Below are 20,369 nucleotides of genomic sequence, written 5' to 3' on the forward strand. Positions count from 1 at the left end.
CGCGCTTGCGCTCGCCCGCGCCGGCACACACGCGTAGATCGCGGACCCTTGATTTCCCGGCGAAACTTGTGAAATTTCGTGGCTCGCGTGGCATGGGGAGAACGTGCCGCTGCCAACTCCTCCGGGAGAATAAGTTACGGCCGGCAGTAAGAAACTTCCGGATGGAGGTTCCTCGAAATTTAGGTGACGCCGGTGATCGAAGGCCTCTCGAGAGGAGCGCCGTGTGATTCATTTATATCAATATTGGAGCGCGTACCGATTAGCCGAGGCGTCGCGTCGCCTATCCCTCTGTGTTCGCCGACCTACAGATATCAATCGCGTTTGTTTAACGGGCATAAACAGTGCCCCGGAACCGCTATCGCCGACCAATGAGAAACCCGAGCACGCCGCCGCGATCGTTCGAATCGCGTGGCTGGCAGGTCTCTACCGGCCTTCGATGACATTTGCCGTCGGAATTCTTCAATAACTCCCGTCCGACCGCTGTCGCAATCGGGCACCTTTTGCTCGTTCCTGGGAAAAACTTGTCGCTTAATCTCTCCTTATAAGAAAACGAGTATCACGCTCGGGGGAATTCGCTTTTTCCTATTCTGTTCGTGTGTGTTCTGAATTATAAACGGGGGGGAAAAAATGAGAAAAATGTCGACTGACAGTGACCGCGGTTTAAATAACGTTTCCCCCGATCGAAGCCGGTCGGACGGTGTCGCGAGTGAAATATCGAAAATGGCGACCGCGCGGCTCACGAAGGAATTTTCGTGGTCGGCCCCGTCAATTAAATCGACCGTGTTCGCGCTCGTTTACACGGTCGCTCGACGTCACGACGAGCTAATTAGACTCACAAGTGGGCCGTTTTTGTAGAAACATTCGCGGCGTCTCTTCTCCTCGGTATCCCCGTATTTTCTTCTCGTTTCCCCGCGCCGAGGCCGCGCGGCGTCTTGGGTTTTCGCCGGGAATTGTATTTCCACGCGTGTTTCGTCGGACACTTGTACATTCGCGAACGTGACCGTGCATTTTAACCGCGGCCGGACTGGGGGCACCGGTTAAAAGGCACCGGCACGCTGAATTATATAACAGGCGACGAAAATTATTTATCGAGTTGCGTCTAGCGTTTACGCCGGTTTGCCCCTCGGTTTTCCGACGTTGCGCACGGTTTTAACGGCGCGGTCGCTGTCCGTGCTTGGCCGATATGTGTCAGCGACAGTGGCTTACCGCTTAATTTATACCCGATTCATTGTCGATTCGAGTTTTTACACCTCCGCGCAGAATCCTTATGAAACATGCAGAGGACATCCCGATGAAAAAGTTGAGAAACGGGTGCAGGTGGCGAAGATATATGAGGAAACAGGAAATACCTGAAACCGTTTCGGCTGATCGTATTTCTCGGGGAACGAGTGGCCGTCTTCGCTACTGCCGCCGTTGCTGCTGCTTCTCTCGATCGCCACCTCGCTTCACCGCTGGCATATTTACCTTCGCCGCGCGTCGAAATGACCTCCCTCGCTTTAATAACGCTCGTCCATCGGTTCGTGACATCTCACGATTACCGACGGTGCGAAAATTCGGAAACCTCGATTGAAAAAACGCGCGCAGGACAAAATGATTCGGAACGACGAATTGGCCGAAAATAAAGTTATTCGATTTGATCCATTCAACTTTTGTATTTCCGGTAGAAAGATGTTGTATGAACACTTCATTAACCGTTTCCAGATCGAATAATCCGCATTGATGTTTTAATTCCGACGAAAATTGTGTATTCCATCGTGCCAAATCGGAGCGACGAATCATGCACGGTCATCGTTAAGTGTTACTGCTTTAAATAACTCTGCTTAATTAGCTTATTTATTATTAACCCACAGTAATATTGATTTTGCCCATTTTTATACAATCGGAATTGCGGGTGCGTCGTTCAAACTGGAAACGCTCGTTTTTATTCGATGTTCATTAATTATTCGTTTCGAACCGGATAATCGATCTTTAATTACGTCCACTTGATCGATTCCTCTTTCCCCGTCGACACCGACAGCCCTTTGTCCTGTCTGCAAATTATTTCAGTAAATAGAATAATATTTGAAGCAATTATCGTTGATCGTTTTTTCAAACGAGAATCGATCAAATGCGAATAGCTAAAGTGAAATGTGAAGCAGACTTGTTTACAGTGTTGATTGCTACATACGTCAAATGCATTTTTCCGCCTTGTAATACATGTCATTCCCTTTAATTGATCCTCGAAACTTCAAATTTCTGAATTATCGCAAGAAATTACACAAAACGAAATCTAACGCTTTCATGGTCTCTTTTAACAACCCTGCATTAATCGAACATTCCTAACTTTTAATTTCCAAATGAAACCTTCGACTATCATTAGCCAGTCGTGCCATTGAAATCCCAAAAACGAGCAAGACGAATATACGCGAAGAAGAACTATTTCCAGTTTCGCCATTTTCCGCGTTCGTTGAACGCATCGCGGGTCCCAGGCAGCACGTCAACCCCGACCCCGACGATCGCAAAGTAAAATCGTGGCTCGTTCGGCCGGTTCTCCGGAACGTATCGCGGCGCGCCGTTCCCGATAAACTTAGTAATGGCAGAAAAATTGCCGCGATTAAGGTTGAAAACACATCCAGCAACCGCCATTTTCTCGCAACACCTGCGAATTACGCGTAATTGCCGTTCGTTCGGCCCTCCACGTACCCCGTCCACCGTCCCATCCGCCGTAGCTATCCGTTCCTGGGAACCTGAGGGCAGCTCATTGTCTAAGTGCGGCCGCGCGCGAGCCTTCGAACCCGGCGTGTCAAGAGACCGCCCGGGATAATCGTCATGTCGAATCGGAAATTAACGTTAAATCGCGGCCTCGACGTCCCTCTTTCTCCGCCCGTCCCATCGTTTCTCGGACAGATCCCAGCGCGGCTCCAGCAACAGAATCCTCCTCGGAGCCGCGAAGAAAAACGGAACGTCCGTGCGCGCCGCGGCCGGGATCATCCGTATCGAATGTCGAAACTCTTGAATTCCAGCGGGATTATAGGAGCCCATTGTTCGTGGATATCGGGATCGCCTGGATATTACGATCTTATTCCCGCGAACTGGACGGAAAATCGACTGGAACCGTTCCTGCGTCGGCCGGGGAACAACAGTTAGAACGGTTATTGCGTTCGCCGGGGTATCGAAAACTACGATCGAACGTGTTCGATTCGGACTACCCCGTTCAGATCGGATCAAGCTCAACCGAATCGTTCGGCGAACGCTCCATGAAACGGTTTCTAACGATAGGTCCGAGGAGGAATCGTTTTCGCAGCGAGAAACTGCCTCTAACGAGAGTCTGACAGGCAAATATTTATACGCGGTTCACGGTAATGTTCTCTATTCCTCTCCTTCTCTTCCTCGCAGACGTCGTGGCACGTTTCGCACGGGGTCTTTATCAGAAATTTGTTCGTTGTATTGTTTCGCAAACGATTTATTAACGCCTGTTCCGCTCAATCGTTCATTTTTCTCGCGAGGAAAGTTTTTGCACTCGCGACCGACACGTTCGCGCGTTTCGATCAGCGACGAGAGCGAGAGAGCGAGAGGGGGGGAGTGAATATGAAACCTAACGTAACGGTGTTTCGCCCGTCGGCGGTTTCGAGATATCGATTGTTTTCACAGCGCTGTGCCGTGCTTCGGAATAGTTGGCCAAGCACGAGTCCGGAAAATGCGTAACATTATCCTTCTCGAGCATGCACGCTTCTAAGTGGTAGGTTCGAGTTCCGATCCTCTGCCCCTCGCGGAGATTCGCGCGTACGCGCCCCTAACCGTCTCGAACGATGCAACGTGAGTTTCCTGGGGGAAAAGTACAGTGTCTGTCAGAAACACCGGATCGCCGGTATAATTGTTTCCCGTTGCGTTAACCCTGGGAATATTAACTCTCGGAATTAACAAACTTATACGCGAACGGTGGTCATCTACTCGCGAAACTGTCATTTTTCAAGATCAACATCTGTGGAAATGAAAATGAATTTTCGATGGCAATTTAGATTAACGTAAAGATTGATAATGTATATACAATTGGGTTTCAAAGTTCACCCCGTTTAAATGTAAATTGCTAGAATTACAGAGGAACGATGTCTTTTTTTCAGAACAATAAGAAACCGCCGCTTCTGGAAGGGTACACGCTATTCCATTCCGCTAGTCTGAAATGGTTTCCAGGTTAATTACTCCGGTAATACCTACTAGTTAAACTCAACTGCACGCGGAATGCCTCGCCAACTTATTATTTTAAATCATTAAGGCCCATATGTGTGTCATTAATGGTGTCTTAATTAATCCCGAACAGTTTGTTGAACACGGTGTTCCCTTTCGCTAATTACTAAACACGGTTGTCTTTCGATTTTCCGCGATCATCGTAGCGGGATCGCGCGGGAGCGTCCGGCTCCTTGAATTCCCCGCGAATTCCGTTCGATGTAGCCGGCAACTTTTAACGAGAGTACGAGGCCGTGGAAGTGCGCGTTTACGGCGGCCGATTCAACTCGCGCGGCGGTTTCGGTGCCGCGGCACAATGCTTTTACGCACGTGTACGCACACGCCGGCGAGTCACACGCAGCGCGAATACGAGTGGCCTCTTATCGGGTGGAAGAACGCGCGTACCCGCGTATGTAGGAGGCGTGATTGCGAAGTTATGGTGTCCACGGGCTTTTATGGCCTTCGCCCCGCGCCTGTGTGCACCCGGTGGACACTTTGTGCTGCACACGCGCGACGGTGTACGTTGCCGCGTCCGCGTCCGAGCGACTACTTTCTGCCCGTGCGCTGGTAAACCGGCACCGTTGATCGAACCTACGCTGCAAACAACTACATGTGTCCAATTAGAAACGCGGAACTGTTTTCACGACGGCACGAGATGCGTCGCGACGCCGGACAACAGTAAACCACCGAAGATCTTCTAATTGGACACACTGCTGCTGCTTACTAGTTTAGAGCATCGTTTGATCTGTCGAAGATAAAAGCAGCTTTGTAATCAATACGCTCGGCGCTTCTAGTTTAGTGTAAAGTTGCTTAAAACTTGGATGTTTCACCTTTTCTTCTTATTTATATAGAAATATTTGAATAATGTTCATCCGCTCGATATAACGCTTATGGAATTGTCAGTCTATGAACCTTCGTCCAATCCGTGACCCGAATCTTCAGCTCATCGTATATTCCTGGCACCGTCGAATAATTTCTAAATTTAACCAACTTTTGCCAAGCCAAACCAAAAATTGTAACGTAATCGATGGAATTAGATCGGCCCAGGACAGAGAGACATTAGACGCGCGTCGCTATATCGTTGCAGACTTGCAAAGAAATTTCTACGTTGAAACAGGGATGAACGTCTGGCTCTTCCATAGTGTAATATTTTCGAAGGACCTCGCGGGGTCCATTACTCGGAGTAGACTCGTCTCGGATACAACCAGTATCTCCCAGCAGATGCTCATTTCGCGGAGGGCGGTTCTCGCGGAACTTTCATTCCCGTGAAAGCACGTGTCCCCCCGTGGCCCTGATTTTCATAAGCGCAATTTGCTCGCAATTATCACGACCGGCGATATTTCTAGCCGGTGACGCGCCATTTGTATGATTAATAGAGGCCGGAAGTCGGCCGAGCCTACGGGCTCGGTTCATCTCTTTCGGCGCAATGGCGGGCCGTGTACCTGCACGCGGCCGCCGAGTGCACACGCGCGCAACCTACGTGTGTATACACGAGAGCTCTCGCTCGAGGTCTGCTATTATCATAATTGCCGCCAATAACGGCCCGTGATTGGCGCACTTCACGCTTTCCTATTGCTCTTTTTCGGAAGTTTTGCATCCTTTGGCCGCGCTGCCCTTCTCCCCCGTACCCGACACCCAGACACCCCTCGCAGCCGCCGTGGCTCCACGCTCTCCTCTTGTCTACCTGTGCTCCCTCGCCGATTCCTCTCTCCGCCCTCTTTTTCCCTCGCCCTGCCTCGCACGCCAGGACCCAGAATACCTTGAACGATGTGCGCAGCGCTGGTTCCCGGCTGCACCAGGGTCCCTCCGCTGCAATCTGCGATTTCGAATTCCCGCGAGGAGAGGAGGGCGCGAGGAGGGCCGGGGGAAACGGCTTATAGAAAAAGAGAACGGAAGGAAAGCGAGGCATCGCGAAAATGAATCGTGAGAAATTCAAGAGGACGACCCCGGACTCGTCTCGGCCGTCGACGCGCATCCACCCTCTTGTATCGCGACGCCCAGTCATCCACCTTGGCTCGCTCAACCCTCGGAACCACCTCGCCCTCCCTTCCACCGTCTCGGGCCGGTCCCTCTCCGTTCGGCCAGCTCCCGACGAAAAATATTACTTTCGATGGTGGCGTCTCTTCAACCGTGAACCCCGTTTCCACCCGTTACCCGCTGCGAAACGACCCGTCGATTCGGCTACCGCCGCTCCTCGCACGCTACAACGACCGTCTCTACGTCTATCTCTCTAGCCTGTCTCGTCCCGTTCGCGTCGTTTCTACTCCCGTGGAAGGGCGAGCGAAACAGGGACGGGATTCCGACGCGGCGAGGCCTCGTTCACGGGAACGACGGCTTCCGCGCGCCACCTCCGCGTGCACCGTGAACTTTATTTAAATTTCACGAGGTCGGAACGGTCCGCGAAACGTAATAAACGCGGCCGACTAGCTTCGCGCCGGGGATATACTGCCGTGCGACAGAGTTCCCTGGGCGATCCCGATGTCGGAACAGTTTTACTTTGGAAGCTTGTAAATGTATGCGAATGGCGGAAGTGAATGAAAGAGCAGCGAAAAGTAAGGGAACAGATAGACTGACTGACACAGATAGACCGATATACGATCTGATTTGAATCTAGCATCGAAAGTAGTTCGAAAAACGTTCCGGCTGAAAGCTGATGCTACTGGAAACTCCGTGGAAGTTCAAGGAAACGTAGAAAGATGGTATTTGAGGAAATATCTTCAACGGTGCTCGGAGGTGGTGCTGCTACCTAATATATTTTTTGGAACGTTGACCTCGAGCCCAAAGCGATGCTCCGGTATTCGCGCGCGGGCCGCGCGAAAACGCAAATCCGAGCGGACGCACGCGCCGATAGGGAGTACACACGAGCGTCGGTATTGTTCCTTTTAATCGATGAACGCGCCCCGACGAATTAGTAAGCTGGCTCGATGAAACGTTTCCTACGGTGTTTTTCGGAGCCGGCTCAGCCCGGCCCATTTTCTCTATACGTTATAATCACGGGTGACGCGTCACCGCAGAAAACACACGTGGGGGGATGATGGTGTCCAATGTGTCAGCGAGGCGTGCATCAAAGGTTTTAATCTGGTTGTATCAGATCGTTGGCTTTTTGTACCTGGGCCGACGCGCCGCCGACGGACGGGGCGCGGACGCGTGCAACTGACATTTTGTAAAATCAACCTCTCCCGTTTGCGAAATCGCGCCGGCTCGCGGGAGGGATAGCGCGCGCGGGCAGAGCGAGAGAGGGGCGGACAGATAGGGGGGCAAGGGAGGGGGGTAGAAAAAAAAAAGAGATGCACGACCGGTCCACCGTGGAAACGCCGACACCGCGCCCGCCGCTCGTAGGCGCTTGATATATCCGCGACGCGCTTCACTGAATACCCACACGTATCTTGTTCGAGACATAATTTATGTACCATTAGACTCCCCTTTGAGTGATTTTTTATTAACCGGCGTCCCGTGCAACACCGCTAATGCCGTTTATACATTATTTATAATTGTCATTCGTATGAATGCGACCTGATGCAATGGGACTAACGAGCCCGAGGAATTCGATGCACTTTTGCTTCTTTTATTTTCCCGATTCCCATCCAACCCGCGGCTCCGACTTAATAAAAAAAAGAAGAGAACAAGGAAGCTCGATAGCAGGATTTTTATATAAACGAAACCGTTCGACGACGAGTTCGTTTCTAAAAATTAAATCAAACCCGTCCCGTTGAACTTGTTATGAAAGATTAATTATTATAGAACCAATTATCGAATAAATCCCGACCGGTTACAGTTACTGCAATTAGGTTAAAATTAGTTATACACGATTATCCGCATGATTTGCTGGCTATAATTAAAATGTACCAATTATTCGATGCACTTTGATCCCCGGGCGAGTTAGAATAAATGGACCTCAGCCGTGCTCCCGAAATGAACGAATAAATTTTAATATTCTTCCGATAATTCGAACAATTCAGCTCTCCGGCAACAAAGAACCTGTCGGTACAATGGGCATATTAATGTAGCGTATGCGATGTTTCGTCCCCCGGTATAATAACAGCCCCGCCAACCTACACGTGCGAGCAACCCTTTCAACGGAGCCGTTCCCCTTCGTAGGCGACGAGGTCCGGAGTAGCGAAAGGTTCGCCGTCAGCGTACCCGGTTCCCGGCCGAAGAAATTCACCGGTTCCCGTCCTAGCCCGGGGTTGGAACACCTTAGACGTGCGAGTCACGCGTTGACAGTTTGGTAATGGAACCCTGGGCTCGCTACCAGGTTGAACAGCGCGGGGATGCCTGGTATAGACGCGCGTATCCGGCCGGTCGATACAACCTTTCGCCGACCTGAAAACGAACCGTGTTACAGTGCTCACCGGTTGCGCCCGTCAAAAGAGTCGGTCCGTGAATGCATTGGCAGGCCTGGGCGCGGTACACGCGAGGCACCATAGAAAATTCGTGTGCGGAAAACGCGGCCGGGTGAGAGGGTGGTTCGAGCAGCCACACCACCTGCACATACGATCAACGTTGAGACCCACTTTGCCGCGCGCCGCGGCAGACGCACGATAAAGCGGAAACTGCTAAATGCCTTGTCAGCGATGGCGTGAGCCGGCGCCAATGGGGTCCGACAGCATTCGCGACAATCAATATACCGTGTGCGTCTGTCGCGTCCCGATCCCGACACCCTGTTTAACTCCGCGAACGAAACTTTTCGCTCGGCCGCCAGCCGATCGAACTCGTTTTTCGATTTTCGGCGCGCGATGAAGAATCGTTGTTCGCGCGAACAATCTTTCGGGGGTTGAAAAAAGGAACTCGGAGGCGCTACGTGGCATAGGAATTCTCTTTTATTCGCCGAGCTCCGATGAGATTGGACGGACGTATCGTCCAAGTATCCAATTTATATTCCGCGAAGTGACACGAAAGTTAGTTCGCTCGGTCCCCGAAGAAAAAGCGATATTCGAAGCAAGACCCGTCTAATTTTTCGCTCAAACAAGCATCCCCGCCGGGTTCCCGTTGAATTTCACCCCGGATTTTTATCTCCCGCTCATTTCTCCGATTCCTCCTGTCCGCGGGGCAATTAATTTCCTCCGCGTTTCCGATATCGACGGAACGCGCGCGACTTCCGCCTCTCCGTCTCGCCTGGGGGACGCCACTCCAGACTGTCGCAATTAGGCTCGTTTTTTCGTTAGTTCGAACGGGTCGCGCGCTTATCTTCACAGATGGCAATGGAGAGCGGTCTACTCTTTTTCCCGCGTTTCCTTCCCTCTCTACGGGAGCCGTGAGATTTTCGAGTGTCGGTAGAACGATGAAAATAACTTGTCTAAAACGACGCGCGGATGTGCCTCGGACACGAGAAAAAGTTTCCACGACGGGTCCCGACGCGAAACCCCGCGCCGGCCTGCCGGTCGGCATTTAAATTAGCCTTAGACGCCCCGGACTACCGGTTGATTTATCGCAGCTTTTTACCCTGCGGTGGATTTCAGGCGTAGCTCCGCTAGATTTACTAAACTTGGAGAGAATGCGCGGAAAGCGGCCGCGCGCGGACCCGAAAAAGGAAACCGTTACAGGGATCGACGAGCACGCTGGCCGACGTTGGTTCCGTTGCAAAATCGAATTCGCTTGTACCCGATACACCGATGACCCAATTGCGGGGAACCGCGAGCGAATTAATTGAACAGCACCTGCGAAACGCGCTCGTTATTACCTGTCGTTCCTTTTACGACCGCGAATCGTTTTCCAGATATGCCAGGCAAATAAATGAAAAACGGACAGCGGAGGGGGGGGGGGGCGGTGGGAAAAATAAAGGGAGAACGGAAAAACGGATTCCCGAGATGTCAGCGTGTCACGGGAACCGAAATGATGAGAAGGTTCGTCGAACCCCGGGAATTCGTGTCGTCGAGTACTATCGCGAGAGGGCGTTAAGAGGTTTAATCGGTGACCGTGTCGGTGCGCTTTCCAATAACGCGGCCCGCAAACGTGGATCCGTTGAGGAAATAGAAAAAAAGGGTCGCGGGGGGACGGGGACTGGCAAAGAACCACGCCGAAGGGAGGAAAAGCGAGAAATAGACAGGAGCGAACGAGAGCCGGCGACCCCCGGTGTTATTTATAGGGGTTGCGCGCGTTTCTGTCGGGCGCGCGTTTAATGTAAAGCCGGTCTTATCTTTTACGCGATTTAAGGGGGTTGTAACTGCACGTAATCACGCAGCACGCGTACCGGCTGCTTCTGTCCCTTTCACTTTGGAATCCGTTGAAATGCCCGCGCGTTCTCTGTCGCTTTTTCTGGTTCTTTCTCACCCCCCCGTTCAACTCTCGTACGCGCATCCTAGAGTCGCGGAAGGAAACACGCTATTTTTAATCCGCCCCTTCCTTCCATATGGTTTTCATAACTCTTCGCCGGCTATGAATTGTAAATGGAGGATCCTCCGCGATTGTGCCCGCCGCGGCGTTCGCCGTTGCTAATTTCGCCGGTTGTGGGATAACCCGCGACCCTACGCGGAATATTCGCTCTTTTGTTCTCGAATGAAATATTTTCATTACTTAATGCGCGCGCTCTGTACATTAGTGTTTCCTCCGCGAGATGACTGCACACAGTAAAGTAATTAAGCCGGCGGATAAATAGAGGTGAATCGAGGCTTCCTAGACGTAATTGTCGGGAGTGGTTAAACGGATGTTATTTTCGGTGTACAGTTAATTACGAGCGGCACTGATCGCCGAACATACTCGCGGATAAAATAAAGTCACGAAACTCCAGTAAGATGGAATCGATCGGAGTGGGTCGAGACTATCTTCCGGTTTACGCGGAGAAAATCTAACACGACGGCGTAGCGCGGAAAGATTAAATCGAAACATTCCAAAGATCGTCGAAAGATTTCCCTGCCAATAACCGTACAATTCTCCCGGCTGTTAACTATAACCGTAACCGGCAAGTGATAATAGTCGTCTAAACTAGCAGTCGTGCAATTGTCTTTCCGCATATCCGTGGCATGCGCCCCGAACGGTTCGCGTCCGGACTTTCCCACGTGGTATCGGGCAATTTGCGCTCGCCGAGAGAGTTCGAGAGTGGCGTGCACGGTAAAAGCCTGGTCGACGACACGGGGGACCCCCGATGTCGTCGTCTAGAGGCTGCCCGTGGAAAAGGGCGGCGGCGAATGCTTGGAGGTAATTTTATTTAGAAACGCCGCGTGCGCGCCACTGTACTCATTACAGGAGGTAATAAAACGGGTCGCCGGGAGCCCGTAGGCATACGGGCTGTGCTGTGTTTTCGACTAATTAACGTTGCCCGCCGCCGCCACGGCGCTTCGTGCCCGGTTTTAATATCGGCGCGTTTGCGTCGTCCCATTCGAATATTCCGTGCATTCGCCCGCTCCCGTTAACGGCGTTGTTACGCGGATAATTTCTTTTTCGCGCCCCAGATCACCTTTTTTCCCCGTCTCTACCCTGTTCCCGTATTCGGGAACAACGATAAGGTTCAACCCTTTGTGCCGGAACGTTGAGCACACTTTCAATTTAACGTCCGGGGTAGGCAATCCGTGTATTCTGCTCATAATTTCTCTGTAATTCGGTTTATCACGGTCGCGTTCGATCGTAGCACCAGGTGCGTTCGTTTCGAAAGAATCGATGCGTGGCTCGCAAATCATAATAATTGACTATCGAAATCTAATCGCGCTAAGTACGCACACAGATTACGAATCTCTATATATTTCTAATTCCTAGATAAATAGTGATAACATCGCATCGACCATACTTTCTTCCCAACTTTACCCATGATAAAAATACCATGAACCGTTATTACTCTATAAAATGCATACACGAAAAATTCGGAACACTCCGAATAGCTTAATAATTATCGATCGGCCGTAATTGTCTGTCCACAGCGTACTTTGCATACGGGTATCGATAGACGAGAACCTCTGGGATCCAGCGTGTAGGGACCCTGGGATCGAGAACAATGATCGTTTATTTATAATTATAATTAATTTATTTTCAGCTCTATTACGACGTCCACGTTCATTTCGGCTCGGTAAACACCGCACCATGGCCGGTCGCCGATAGCACGTTTATTATAGTTAATCCGTCGATCGACCGGCGACCGGCGGGGTCTCGAGAATAACAATTAACGATTATTTTTCTCCTCGCGTTTCGCTCGCCGTCCCCTGCCACCAGTGTTCCCGTCGCCGTCGCGTATCAGCCGCCGTTTTTCCGTGGCATTGACAGACTCGGCCGGACGAGTCTATTATACCTCGGGCCGTAACGGTCCGACAATAAACGCGGATTTATCGCCATAAACAAATGCACCGGGCCCGCTCCTTCTCTCATTAAGCATGTGCGCGCCGGGCAATTTCGAAACGAAATAAATCCTATTTTATTGTTGGCCGTGGACGCGATTATCTTGTCAGAGCCGGTCGCGCGCGACGCGCTGCGTCGAGCCGCGTCGATACCGGCCGGGACACGATTATAAATATTCCCCCGACTTCCTCCTCCGCTCGGCCGAGCCATTTTTCCTGTTTCCTTCTCCCCGTCGAAACGCGATTTCCGCGTAGCCGGTCATCCTTGCACGCTCGCTCGCTCGCGGAAAGCCCGTAACGAGAACCGCCCTCGCTATCGTCGATCATCCGGCGATCGTTGTCAACGAAATTATGACACCGGCCGCGGGCAGATGCGAGCGACGATAAGATCGCGCGGCCGGAGAGGAAAAAGAATAACAAGCGGACGGTTTGAAAACGCACTCACCGCGTCCGCGTTACGCGGATAATTGTCCTGTCACGATTCATTCTTCGACACGAGTTCTCACGCGGTACACGTGTTCGCGTGGATCCACGTCATGGAAAGCTACCGTCTGTCGCCTACTTATTTTTTCAACCGCATAATGTTCGATCGCTCGGCTTCCGCAAGTCCCGGCCACGGAAATAAAGACACGGGAAACTTTTGTTCGCTCCTCCTGAGAAATATCGCGCGACGAACATCTGTGTACTCGTTCCTTTGCATCCCAGAGGATCTTGCGGGAGCCGCGCGGACAGGCAATAAACCATAAGTCGTTGACGGCTCGTAGAGGAGGCACCGAACGGTTCTTTCCTGTTTCTTTCTTCCTGGAAACCTTTAGCATTCGAATTCCCGTTCTTTTTGCCGTCGTTAGCTTCCCTCTTTCTATTTCCCTTTCTCCGGATCTCTCTGCTCCTGAGCAACCCTCCGTGGAACTCCATACAGAAAACGACGAGGAGTCGGAGCACGGCCGGCCGTGTTTCCCCTCGCGAACACGGGCAACTCGCTTTTAATCGTTATTGTCCTAATGTAAGTGTTATAAGACCACCCCCGTTGTTGCGCTCTGGAGAGCGTTACGGTCCGTGGTACGCAACAGCGGCTTCTTCGGGGTCCCGGGAACCCACCCCTCGCGGAGCCGGTCGGCAGGATAAGCCCGAATTTCACATTATACCCAGTAATTCGCACGTTTCGCCGCGTTTCGCTTTCAGGGAACCCTCCGTTTTATTTCTTTGTCCTCCTTCTTTCTCCGCCCCGCGTCCTCGGGCACCCTTTAATACTTTTATAACGTCGTGTATATACGCGACCGGTACAAAAAGGTCGCACCCTCGTTCGGGGATCCTCGGTTCCACCGCCTGATTTCGTGAAAAGTTAGGATCACGGAGGTAGCGGTCTAGGGGTGTATCCGACGCGATCTCGTTCACCCCCTTCGCCAAGGGTCAAAGGGTACAGCGGGCGTGGAGGCAGGGGGTCGGGAGCCAAGATCGTGGACAGTTAATCGCGCTTGTTCTCGTCTAATCGCGGGGGCAGCGTTTCCACTCGGCAGAGCAGCTTTGTTCTAGGTCGAAAGCACGCCCCGGGCCAAGCCTCAGATTAGGAAACCCGTTCCCCTCGGTTTTTCTGAGGAATTTATGCAGATGAGCCCACGGATTCTGAAAGCAATCCTGTGTTTAGCGTCCCGGTGGACCAAGAGAGTCAAGGTTTTCCAGGCTCCACGACCGAGACACGCCGGATTAGATAAAACCGTGCGGCGATCGCGCCGCTTTCGCCGCGGGAGGAAAGCAATCTTCTCCTCCCGCCCGACCTGCTCTGTCCCCGTTTGTTTTTCTGACGCGAGCCGTGGAATATATTCGTCGAAAGATGATGCGGGAAAGGGAATCGCGACCGCCAGCCGATCGACTTATAATTGGATCGGCGCGGTCGTAATTCGCGGCGACCGCTAGTCACAGCTATTACCGAACCGGCATGAATAATGCAACGCCAGTTATAGAATGCCTCGGCCTCCGAACAATGATTGTCATTGACTCGATGATGAACCGAAGTATCAGATTCGTATCGGTAATGAATGCTGGGCGACGTGACGGGGCCGGGGACAAGGGCAACAGAGAGAGGGATAGAGGCAGTGTACGCGCTCACGCGCGGGCGGCGCGACGGTTCGTTCCCTTGCTGCAATTACAATCGGATCCCGTGACGTTCGTGCGGTTTGACGATTGTAATGCTGTATTCTAACATTGTGCGCGCCTCGGCAGATGTCACGTGCCCATGAAAGAACCCTCGTCCGCATCGGGATATGTCCTTATCTACGATCAGAGACGGCCACATACGATACGAGATCTCGTACACAGATATATTCCCCCGCGACGCGACGCAGAACGACGCGACGCGACGCGATGCGACGCGGATGACCGTGGCTGTTGGCCGGGTTTTAGGGTACGTTTACAACGGAGCTGCGATAGAAGCTATGAGAGCTGCGCGTCGAATAGAGTGGCGATAAAATATCTTTCTTTTTTTTAGTTCGTTTATAGTGTAGCTGCTGAAAACTGCAGAAGAAGAATTATCATTATCCTCGAGCTCCGTGGAGTGGTATATCAAAGTACACCGTAACCGTAAATGTTATGTATTGCATTATTTGTACCGTTAGTCAATTTCTCGGTGCGTACCTCTACGGATCGTCGCAGCGCGAACGCTTCTGTTGTAGAACAAAAGTGTGCGTCTCTACGCTGCGCTCTCATCGACGCGCCGATCGGGCATCGTAGCTTTGCTGTAAACGTACCCTCTTGCACGAACGCGGCCGATCGCGAGCCGTCTGTCGCGCACTCCGCTCCGCACCGTTGCCTGATTCTTACGTTTCATAATTTACCGCGTGATATATAATGCAGTAAAAAGCTTGGCGGGCGGCAAGGGGGGGTGAGACGGTCACCGGAGATCTGCTATGAATATGGAGTCCGTGAATAGCGAAACGATTTTATGAATGCCCGGCTGAATACGGCAAAACGCGACGCGTCTTCGCTCGTATTTGCATTGCTAATAATATCTCGCAATTTTATAAGACTCACCCTTACGCCGCTTTACCCGGATCGCTCGCTACGTGAAAGGGGATATCGGTCATAAAGGCACGCGCACGCGAGCGCTCCCAATTTCCCAGGATATCGAATCGGTCGAGTATCGGGATTCACTTGACGATTCTCAAAAGATACCGAGGGATGAATTTTCTCTAAATACTCAATGTTTAGATAACGTTAATATCTCATGAAAGAAGCATTTCTCGTATTTATTCTAAAGCGCTACGGATCGATCCGGTCAACGATCAAGAATTAAACTTCCTCCCGGTGAATTTTTATTGATCGAAAGCTGGTTTAACGATTCAAATGTAACCCGGGTCCGAGCGAACGCCAGCATACCACGAATTCCGTCTACAAACGACGCATCGTTCGAGGGTTAATGCGCCGGTAGACTCACGATCATTATTTTTCAATATCTCCCCGACCGGGGATGAGGGTTTTAAACGCGGCACCCAGGAACGAAGGGACAAAGGTGGGAGGGGGGGCGGGGGAAAGGTCGTGCTCGCGCGATCTTCTATTTGTATCTGTCATCGTCGTGCGGTAGAAAAAAACTGCGGCCGAGCTCCCGTTGTGTTGTGCCCTCGGTGTCTCCGCGTTCGCTGGAGCGATCGAGAAAGAGAAAACGACCTCGGCGACTAGGAGGAGGAGATACCCCTACAATCCCCGATTCGTTACAATAACTCTTGTTTCTTGTGCAACGCGCCTCGCCGGGTACGCTCCGGAGGCATTCGAATTCGATCGACGGGTATTTAACCAGTCTCGTCTTATTAGGCACGCGTGCATACACACGGACGCTCGCGGGGCAGCGCGTGTACCGACGCCGTCCGCTCGGATGGTCTTGGTGACGGCAATAAAGCATGACTCGCGGTATCCTTTTTTCGGCGATCCGGCTTTAATTGTGAGCTGAATTTGAATCCGATCCGCGACGCATCGCGTCCCGTCGATACCCGTGGCCGCGGACGCCGCTAGGCGCTCGCTTTCGACGGTTTTTCATCGGGGCGACGGCCACTCGCATGCCATGTACGGGGGCTTCATGATCGCATGCGCCGCGAGCGTTTCGCTCTACGCATAACAAGATGTTTGTATTATACATCCGTCGGGAAGGGAATTTCATTGGGCGGGCGGGGCGGGGCGAGGCGGTTCTGCGTCACGCAAGAATGCGACGTTACCGTTTTTTTCCAAATCCGACGGACTGATCGGAGCGATCGGTTCAAAAACTCGGCGCACCCGAGTCGCATCGGGTGACCCCTTTTTAGCCCCGCGTCTCGCGACCCGATCCCCTGAAATCAGATGTATCCGACGATCGGAAGAGGTGCACCCTCGCGGAATGCAATCCGAAATAAACTCGAAGGATCCTTTTTTTTCTTTAAAAGGGGCGCGGTTATGCCTCGTTATGCGCGTCGCGGTTATTCGGCGGACACGAAATAAAGGTATCCGGCATTTTTATGAACGGTGCACGAGAATTACAGCCGCTCGCGCGCACGTCGCGATATTATTACACCGTTCCGTTAATTTCGGCTGAAACGCGGCGTCCAATTAACAGCGGGCTGTTCGGAACGCGTGCGTATCGCCGTTCCATCGAGCTTTACCGTCCACCCGCAAGCTCCGAGCGGGTTATTACGAAATTTTTTTAAAGGCCGCCGCGCTGCGCCGAGATATACCGGCCCGGCCCCGTATATACAATCCTGGAAGCTGCACGGTAACCTTACGGGGGTGAACATAAAACCTGTTTCAAGTAGAAGGCCAAAATTACACGTCCCGTAGCTCAAGTTTAGTTCGTGATCGCGCGGGCTCTTGGGCATAAAACAGTATACTACCGCCACTCTCCGCGGAGCTACTAAGATGAGCAGTGCGATCCTTCGCTAGAAAACGGCGCTCTCTCGCCTCGACCGTCGGTCGTTTCGAAGCGTTAGCCGCTTTACGCGCGCGATCAGCCTCGAATCGAGGCAACTCGACTGCTAATTGGAACGATACGATTCCACTTCGATTCGTCGAACGAACGAACGCCGTGGTGATTAACTCGGTTTCTCTTCAGGACAATTTCCGTCTCGCGAAACGCGAGGTTCCATTGAACTATTCGCATTCGTCGCGTCGAGTCCCGTTACTCCGTAGAGGAGCAAGCTGTATCAAGGAGCTCGTGGAATTCCACCATCGACTTACTAATAACGAGGATATTAACGGCAAGAATAACAATAGTAATAGTCGTTTTTATTGCCGGGCGAGAACAAAGGTTCCAGGCCAAGCCGGCCACTTTACAGCCCGACCTAAATAGGGTACGAAGAACAGGGAAGGTCCGCGGAGAAAGGAGCATAATAATAATAGCAGATCCCGGGAGTGAGATACCGCGGCGCGTAATTCAAAAAGTACGATACGTACGGCGAACCGTGGAGAATACCCTGGTAATAGTAGTAAAAATCGCGGGATTGCGTCATTCCGGTGCTGCATGCCTTTCGTTTCGCCCCCCGACCCCCGCCGCCGCTGCTTCACCGTCTACCCTCCCCTACCGCCCACCCCATTTCCCGGCTTATTTTCCTCGGCCCGAGGAACTTTACGAGCGGCGCGTCAATAAATTCCCCTCGCGAGCGCTCCGTAAGACGCCGATAAATTACTAATTTCCACGCCGTCCTCTTAACGCCGATAAACTTCCAAACACTATTCACGCTTCGACCGGTTATTAATGATCCCCGGCTGGATGCGTTCCCGAAACCGACTTCGGCGAACGCCTCTGGAAGACGGATTTTGTGTTTCTCGAACGCCTCGGTCGCGTGATACCTGCTTTCCTTCGGTATCGCGAATCTCCGTTCGTTTTTGTCGGCGAGCTCTTACGACGCTGCGCTCGCGTAAACGCTCGAGAAAACCTGGTGCCATTAGCAGCAGCTCTGCCTTCGATCGCAGTCCTACAGCAAACCTTAACGCTCGAACCTTCCGCGAGACGAGTACTAATGATAGACGTCGCGCAATGCTCGGGTACCTCGGCCCGCCAAGTTTCGACGAGCAAGTTCTCCCTGCACGCATAGGCGAGCGGTGTATAGCCGTGAGACGCGATAAGGGTGGGACGAGAGGGAAGTTGCAGGTGAATATAGTCCCGTTGAAATCAATTGGTTCTTCAAGGCCGTCGCCGACGTTGCTTCACGTTGCTATATCGATATTCTGTGTCACAGTCTCCTGTAAGATCGAAGGAAAATACTATTTCCCGGTTACGGGTATTGAATTTTACAATGATTTCGCGTTTACAATTGAATAATTGTTACGAGTTCGATCAAGAGAAAGGTCTCGAGACGAGGGGTTGAACAGAAACGTCTGCATCTAATATTTCACGCGCATCACCGATGATCTACAGGCTGCTGCTCAGCGAAAGAACGTCATAATCGCAGTCGACCAATTTTGGTGCTTCCCTGGCGAGTCACGTGACACCTCCAACAAAGTCCGACGTTCGGTTCCATATCAGCTTGGAACTGTGAAGGGTTAATCAGCGTTAGGCGAGTCGTGTAGGCGAATGGTTTTGAATAGGCCGGAGTTTGAAGCGATCGACACGCGTGTATCGTATCGTGAATCAAGAATTCGTCGTACACAATCGCCGGGGCTAAAAGATATCACGGATTCGACCTCCTCGAGACGTTTCTTTTTTGGAACATCGCCCCCTGCTCCGCACCCTCTGACCCGTCTCTTTCTCCCAGAGCTATTATCTCGTTAGTACCGGCGCTGTGTCACGGTTCAACAAAGTTTGAGGCTTGAGACCGAAGATCGACCCTTGGTGCCGCGTCCATAATCATCTTTCTCCCTCTTTCATCGTCTTCGGCTCTGTCCGCCGTTCTGTTTAGACTTTCCCTCAGCCGTCTCACTTTCTACTCCCCACCCCGCCGTTCTTCCAATTCTCCGTTTGTCTCTTCTTCCTCCGTCCACCCGCCCTTTCCCTCCCGCCCTCTTTCTGTCTCGTTTTACACGGCTAACGAAAGCGCCGACTATATATCCCTGAGCCACGAGGATGGAATTTTCAGTGTGTTTCCCTTGGTTATTCAGGTCCGCACTCTCGCCCCAGATTTTCCCTGCGAAGGTACACAAGCGCGGCAGCTCCGGTTGCGCGCGCTGTTCCAGATATTTCGCCGCGATACACGCGCGCACGGAGCGCGGCGCGCACACGGACGAGCGGGGGTGTACGCGAAAACGTACAAACCCAGCGACGCTTCTAATTGCCAGCCCAGTTACCCCGTATGCACGCGGATTCGTCAAATTTTTTTATTCGCCGCGAGCGCGCGCGGTTCTCGCACTTGTTAGCTCGCCGTCTAATAAGCGAAAGAGCGCTGAATGTGCGCGGGCGACAGAATAAAAATGTTATTCTTCCCGCGGTGCCGGAGAGGGCCGTAATTATGTTGTAACGCGTTGCTGGCAGCCGGGCACGGTTACCTTCGCAATCGTTCCATTGTTAATAACGACCGCGGCGTATTTGCCCGTCGACGAGAGGGGTTGGCGGGGTGGCGAGGCGACGCAGAGGGGCAAGGAGCACAAAGGATCGAGGGGTTGACCTATACGCGGTTGGGACCGATCGAAAGGGAACGAACGAGCGAACGAGCGAGCGAGCGAGCGAGCGAGCGAAAGATGGAAAAAGGCGAAGGAGAACGACGGAAAAATAAAGGTACAACACGGTACACACGTCACATTCGAAACGGGGAATTTCACGCTTAATCGAACGCGCGATTGGCGTGTATCCCGGGCGCGTCTGAAAAATCGACACCGGCTCGGTATGCGGCGGCGTTCGACGAATTTCACCTTCAGCATCGCGGCTGAGAGATCGTACCGGTCGATAGGCATAACGGACAATTAGCCGGCCGTTTCTCGATATCGGGCGGGGGCGTAAGAGCGGATCTATGGAGC

The 20,369-nt window shown here is 52.2% G+C and overlaps 1 protein-coding gene across 14 annotated transcripts in view; it reads left to right on the forward strand.

The window, feature by feature from the left end:
• LOC116426915 (latrophilin Cirl) overlaps window positions 1-20,369 on the forward strand; it is a 416,178-nt gene that overhangs the window by 98,845 nt on the left and 296,964 nt on the right. The window lies entirely within an intron of this gene.

This window comes from Nomia melanderi, chromosome 2, assembly GCF_051020985.1.
Source record: "Nomia melanderi isolate GNS246 chromosome 2, iyNomMela1, whole genome shotgun sequence".
Lineage (NCBI taxonomy): Eukaryota > Metazoa > Arthropoda > Insecta > Hymenoptera > Halictidae > Nomia > Nomia melanderi.